Here is a 7,500-nt window from a genome sequence, read left to right as displayed (position 1 = left end):
TTTCACGCTGACATGTATCTGGAGGCAGATGATCCAAAGAGGACCGACATCTCCGTTGGCCCCGCAAGGCAAAGAACTTGGAACCTGCTGAAGATTATGGTTCAGCGTAAAAAAAAAGAAACTTGATTATAAGGTACAACTTAGAGCCCGAGGCCAAATAAAGTCTGTAAAGTAGATGCCATTGATTGTAGAAGTTCTTGTAATATCTGTAAAGCACAGATGCAGCTTCATTGTAGGCTGTGTGATGTGAAACTCGTTAGACTAAAAGTCACACGCATAGATTATCATATGGAATTGTATATGTATAAAACATGAAGCTTCGTAGGTTGCCCCGTACTTTATGACTCGCAAGAAGAGGTAACCAGAATGTAAAGTTTAGAAAAAAATAATACCAGGGTCACAATACGCGGGAATTTGGGTTGTCATGGCAACACGAAGAGTAGATAAAGCTCGGCTATCTTCAGTACGGAATGCGTACATAGCGCGTGAGTGATGCTGGAGCATGTATGTTGATATTTTTAAGGGGGGATATTTTCGAGGCGTTGGGATGTCTGTGGTTAAGAGTGGGATGAATGAGGCACGGCACCGTAAGTACAAGGAAGCAAATAACATCAGGTAGGAAAGATAAAGAAGCCAAAACACTGGTGTATTGACCTTATGCAGAGAAGGTTCAGGCTAGGGGAATGGGCTTAAAATGAAGGGGGTGATTTTGTTCTGGAAACTGCAGTCTTACGGCCAGTTTGTTAAAACTGTGCGAGGCCCGACCCAGTTGATATTCATATATACGGACGTGCATATGCACAGAAATAAATGCATATATGTTTTATCTATCTGGTAAATATACATTTATCTATCTATCTATTTGGTAGATATGCATGTCTAGACTAAATTATGTATTTGTTTCTGTGTCTATATAAGTCTGTGTCATGAATATTCATTGGGTTGGGCCTTGCACAATTTTTACAAACCGGCCGTTAGGACAGGGGAACTAACGAAAAATATTTTCTTGCGACTGTGATTTTTTTTAAAGATTATAACAATTAGATTTTGTGTGGATGCGTAGCTATGTTACCAAGATATCGAGACAAAAGATCATTCCAAATGTTAGACGATAGGTCACCAAGAGGATCAATATTTCGAAGGTTTCAGCACTGATGGAATGTTACGTGGAAGTTAACATCTAGGAATGAAATAGTTTTGGATATTGTCATTATGGTTGATATATATTTTTAAAGCTATTTCTGCCGGAGTTTTAAGTGCTTGGTTATCTTTTTTTTTTGAGAGAAATTAACGTCTGGCTTTGAATCTTTGGTGATTGTTATTTTATAGAAGTAGAATTGGAAGTATAATTGCCTAACGAAATCGAAGAGATGTTGCAGTGGGTTTTATTTGGACCCTAGAGATGCCATTAAACCAGATATGTAAATTTGTTATTAAACTTGATGAGTTTCATTTAAGATACCAATAAACTGAATATTGTAAAGTATTAATGATGCTCAATGCTGGAAATAGAGAGAGTGAGAGAGAGAGAGAGAGAGAGAGAGAGAGAGAGAGAGAGAGAGAGAGAGAGAGAGAGAGAGAGAGAGAGAGAGAGAGAGGGGGAGAGAGAGAGAGAGAGAGAGAGAGAGAGAGAGAGAGGGAGAGAGAGAGAGAGAAAGAGAGAAGAGAGTTCAGATAAATAGGATGCTATCGGAATGCCTGAGCCGCGTCTTTAAATAAGGAAATGTTATTGATATCGATTCAAAGAGAAGAACACAGCCTGGTTTCGAATATCGAGAGAAGAAGGTTGTCTTCAGTGAGATATGTTATGAGATAAGAGATAGGAATTTACGACTTTGAAAATAAACGTTCTTAAGGGAGATTCGAGTAAAAATCCCGTGTTCAGGTATTGGATAATAGAGTGGTGTTTGTCCATTATGATCGAGGTGGATTCATGGTACAGCCTAACAGTCCACTTTGAAAGCAGTATGTTCACGCACTCACTCGACTAGATGGATATTCTACACTACATGTGCTTGGTGATGAAGGGTTGAAGGAAGAAAATCCGTATTTCTGGTTTCCTTCGAACATTCCTGGTATTTGTGTATATTTCCAGTACTTAGAGGTGGAACAAGGACATGCACCATAGATTGTAATATTTATCGACTTCAAGTTGTCCGTTGTTGAGTGGAAGAGTAAGAAAAAAAAAAAAAAACAGAGGGAAAATAAATTTAAAAATCCGTATTTTCTGATACATTAGAAGAAGGTGTGAACATATCTATGCATTGTTCTTGCGAAATAAACCTTAAATTGTGTTACCGAATAGAGGTTCGAGTTGGCGGCTTGCCAAGCTGGGAAAAGTTACCTAGACTTGCATCAGCCAGGGCAAGTATGAGGTGAATGTTAGCGAGGAAGAGGAATGAGAAAATGTGTGCTGCAGGACCCTCTGAGAGAGACTGATCATTCTGGAGACAAGTGTTCCACATCCCTCGGTATTGGGAGATTCACGAGAGGTGTCTGAATGTGCAGGGAATTTAGATAAGTAGGAGAGATTTCATGGTGCTTTTTCAACGGATGCCGTTATATACAAGGCAACGTATATTGTGTATATTAGGTTGTGCGAGTGTTTATGTGTGACTCTCTCTCTCTCTCTCTCTCTCTCTCTCTCTCTCTCTCTCTCTCTCTCTCTCTCTCTCTCTCTCTCTCTCTCTCTCTCTCTTTCCCCCTCCCTCCCCATTCCCTCCCTCCCCATTCTCTCTCTCTCTCTCTCTCTCTCTCTCTCTCTCTCTCTCTCTCTCTCTCTCTCTCTCTCTCTTTCTCTCTCTCTTTCTCTGTATATATATAGATATATAAATGTATAGTGTATATATATATAATATAATCTTTCCCTATGAAATACTGACACTTCCGTGTACCCAAAGTTAAAAGAAAATAGTTCTTTAATAACGAGTTGGTCTCGCCAAGTTTCTTCTACAACTAGGCCATGTGACATTTGTCTACATTTACGTTGTTGGCCTTTGCTGCATGTTATAAAGCGCCAAGATGGGTGAGGACATCGATGATGATCTCTGAGCATGTGCCAGGTCCCTTCTCTTTCCTCTCCCCTTCTTTCTCACTTCCCTTGGAATTATCCCTCTTATTTGCCATGTTATTACTCATTAGTATTTTTTGCTGTTCGTCCTCGTTTCTTCTTGTTCAAATTTTCTTGTGTTATCTTTAGCATTTCCCGTGTCCTTTGTTTTTTCCCCTTTTTTCCATGTCTGTCATGTCTTTCTCTTTCTGCATGTTTTTCGGATACGCGATTTTTTTCCTCTCTCTCTTCTTCAGCTCTACATTTCAGCTTTCATTTATATTGAGTTTCAGATAGTTTACCTCTTCTTTCATTTACTGTTCACGTGTTCCTTTCATCCCAGCAAGTTCTTTTCATTTCCTAGTCCTCCTGTTCCTCTCCATTTCTTAATTTTCTTCATTTCATCATTTCTTGTTTTTCTCTTATTGATCTTCTTCTCGTATGGTATTTTTTTTTCTTTCTTCATATCTTCACTTAGTAATTCTACCATGGCGACCACCGTCACTTTCCTAGCTTGGGGAGTGGGAGTCGTGGAGAAGGCGAAGGAGCTGAAACGAACGAGGTGAAGCAGCTGATGAAAACGTCAGAAATCGTAAGGTCGTGGCCACGCGTCGGCCGGAGAATTGCATTGGCATTTGAAGTCCTTTGACGTAGCCGGAGAGTTCTGTGGACTATCAGATCTAGAAAGTAGAGACCGTAGGCGCACGGGTAGAGATGTCAGCAGCAGGGATTAACGTAGGCGTAAAGTTCTGGGAAATCAGGCCAGGACGTAAATATTCTGTAGACGAACAGGTAGAGTGTCAGCTGCAGGGATGCACGTCATAATTGCTCGGAAGCACAGCTGTGTATTAGGTGCCATTGAACGAGACTGCCGTTATGTATGAATGTTTTTTTTTCCGGCTTACCGTCGAGTAGACCATGGCTAAGCGTGGATTTCTCTTTGGCCTATCGTAGTTAGCATTGCAAATGAAATCGCAATCCGGCCATTGAAAACTAGTCGCCTGAAAGCACCATCGGTATGTGAGACACGAGGAGACTGCAAGGTTATAGTGAGGCGCGGGAAGTGTCAATCATGCGAGCGCTGTACCTCCCCCCGGCCGTAATTGCTGGTTTCTTCGGTGGCCGGGCTAAGAAAATTGGCCTTTTTTATAACTTGTCTGATTTTTCTTGTTTTTGGATCTTGAAAAGGCTCACAAGATGGTGTCTCTGTAATGGGGGATTCTCTGTTATGGCACGATGTAAGATGTGTGGTGTGATGTTCCTCGCAAGCTCTCGTCTCTTTGCCCAACTCGGGTATTGCGTGTTCAAACAATACTCAAGGCCATGAGGCTGGTATTGCCATGTGAAGTTGCAGTGTTGCTATGTTTCTGTTCGCGTTCTGGAGGTTAGGAAGTGGAGACATCTTTGTTTAAGGGTTGTTATCTATCATGCGTGAGTTATATGTATAATATGCATGATTCCCATTAAAGATCACTCTTTCCAGAAACAGTAACAACAATTACGAACTAAGGCACGTATGTAATAATTTTGTCATAATATATTCATTCTTCCACTCACCAACTGATTCTGTCTCACACGCAAAGGCATACACCCAAGAGCAAGCGCATACGAGTAAGAGCAAGGAAGGAAGAGGTGAAAGGAGAAAAGAGTGAGGAAGAAATGCAGAAGACAGACAGAGGAAAAAAATGGAACAAACACAAAATATCGCATGTGTTGTCCTACTGAGAATGGGAGACGAACTCAAAAATCTATATACGACGTATTATTTCCTTGTAGGGCTTCATGAAGGTCGAATAGGGGAGGGGGCGAAGGTGAGGGCGGGGGGGGGGGGGGGAGATCACGCTACAGGCCAAGACTCGTAAGTCCTCTGTTGCCGTACTTTTCCCGGCCTACAGAGAATATTCTTAGGTTCATCATACCTAATTAGTTGTATATCATCATTGGTTATGGAGAATATGCTGTATAAGAAATTAGACATTGATTTCGGAATTGACGAGTATTTCCTTCAGAAATTTTTTTGTTTTCAATTTTCTCGGCTGCGTCACTTTCATGTAAAATTCCGAAGTGCGCAACGACATTTTTCCTTATGGACTACTAAACGACAGCCGTAGTTTTGAATCTACGCCTTTAAAGATGTGACATTAACAAGAACTGCGTCAGTGGGTGAGGAAGCTTGACCTATTTTGCCCCCCCCCCCCCCCCCCGCCTTCTTCCCCCCTCTACACGCTATGAGATCGATGACTAGAGAAGGGAAGGCGAAGGACCACGATGGTAGCGCTTACGGACGTATACGAGGAGAGGAAAGGGATGTCATAGAAAGAGGGGAGGACGAGGAATCAAGCACAGGCGATCATACGTTCCTGACTCAGCTTTGTTGAGTCTGACGCCTCGAATAATGTTGTGTCAGCAACGCGCAATTGGCGATTGGACAACACTGTATCCCTGTATATATACACAGTTTCGGGTGTGTACTTTGAGTCTAATTTTTGGTTTGGCTGATTTATGCACTTAGAAGAGGAAAGATTTTAGGTCATGGCACGAGACTACACATGACAAGCCAGGGACACAGACAAGAGCGACATAGATCGAGCACAGTTGAAAGGGCTATGGCGTCGTAGAGATCGACACGCCAGTTGAGATTTGTTGATTCAGGATGCGAAGAGGGACGTGCAATAAACTAATCAATACTCATACATACCAGGCAATACAAATCAAATTTTCCTCTTGACATTAGGGCTGAGTAGCCGCCCATACATCGCGTTGCACACCAAGCCCAGGGCCTTTTCTGTTATTGGATAGAGGAGGTTTGTGTAAGATGCTTATTCATTCATGGCATTCCTATAGCATGGGTTTCCAGTGCGAGGCCGCCCATACACATTACAGTCGCACGCATGGATCTTTGACCAGAGTAAGTATAGGCATTAAGAGGGTCGGGAGTTTTCACGTAAAGATTTTGATCATTGTTGTCCTGAAAATAATTAGCAATTCATTTCTCTCTTGTTTATTTTTGTTGAATTACTAAAATTTAAGAACAGATTAGAAATAAGATGTGAAAGTGGATAAACAGCGTGCCAATTTGGTCGTAACTCAGAGTTCAATAACATTGGTTGCTGTACAGAGTGGACATCCTGTCATAACATGTGCAACACACAAACACACGCAACTTCGGCATGCAATAATCATTGAGCTGTCTATCTTTCGCTCGTCTTGAACTTGTCATCGCAGTTTTGACAGTATATCTAATCTCAATTATAACTCGCGATTTTTTCTTCAAATCGATCAATGTATTTACATGTATATACACGTGTTAATGCACATCCACACACGCGCACACACACACACACACACACACACACACACACACACACACACACACACACACACACACACACACACACACACACACACACACACACACACACACACGTATCCAGAATGTCCTGATTATGTATGGTAAATGATATTTCCTCGTCTTTCACCCGCTGTGCTGCTTTTTAAACATTTGCTTAATTTCGTTCGTAAGATTTTAGTTAACAGGTACACATATAATCAACTAGTATGGAAAATATATTTCGCCATATAATATCTCTTCATTGGCGTACAAAAACCTCTCGAATTTCCTCTTTTGCATGTATTTAAGAGATATATAGACAGACAGAGATTGAAACAGAGGCAGACGAACAAGCAGACAGACAGAAATTTTCGACAGACGGTCTAACAGTAACATAGGCAGAGAGACAGACGGACCCACACACACACACACACACACACACACACACACACACACACACACACACACACACACACACACACACACACACACACACACACACACACACACACACAGTTATCTATGTATATATGCATACGTATATATGAATAATGATTTACATCTATGTCAAGTAACCAGTAAACCACACTGATCCGATCATTTTAGGCCGCTGTTGTTTTATTTGGTATTTATCTTTAGATTCATACAAGATAAGTTTAGCCTGAAAGCTGGTGGTCGTTCACTGTACGAAGGTCCAGCTCCAGAAACATAATTCATTTCGATTCCGTTACTTATAGTACAGATGCAATATGAACTGCGTTGAAGTGGCATTAGAAGAAGGACAAGACATGCACACTCTCCTGGACTTGCGTTTTGGACGACCACCCGGGAACGAGGATGAGTGGTGAGGGTAGGCGCGGGCGTGAGGGGGGGGGGGGGAGTTTTATTGTGGGCGGGGGAGCTGGCGGTCGGTGGCTCCGAGAAGCCCGGCTGGCGTCGTGCCAAAACCTATTACTAGACTGCATTTCCAAGATCAATCACTTGTAGCTTGGTGTGAATACCTCAAGATATGAATGTTATTGTTCAGTGTCTGATTTTTTTTTTATGCGGTGGGTTAGTGCCTCGTGAGTAAGACTGCTCAAAATAAATAAAGCGGAAAATAAATCGCAGTAGCCTCAGG

At 41.8% G+C, this 7,500-nt stretch overlaps 1 protein-coding gene across 1 annotated transcript in view; it reads left to right on the top strand.

Moving 5' to 3' along the window:
• The window catches only part of LOC125035155 (branched-chain-amino-acid aminotransferase, mitochondrial-like), a 19,505-nt gene that overhangs the window by 967 nt on the left and 11,038 nt on the right, over positions 1-7,500 (top strand). The window lies entirely within an intron of this gene.

The sequence above is a fragment of the Penaeus chinensis genome, chromosome 19 (genome assembly GCF_019202785.1).
Source record: "Penaeus chinensis breed Huanghai No. 1 chromosome 19, ASM1920278v2, whole genome shotgun sequence".
In the NCBI taxonomy this organism is placed as follows: domain Eukaryota; kingdom Metazoa; phylum Arthropoda; class Malacostraca; order Decapoda; family Penaeidae; genus Penaeus; species Penaeus chinensis.
Note: the sequence above shows the minus strand (reverse complement) of the source record. Positions and strands in the feature narration are given on the sequence as shown.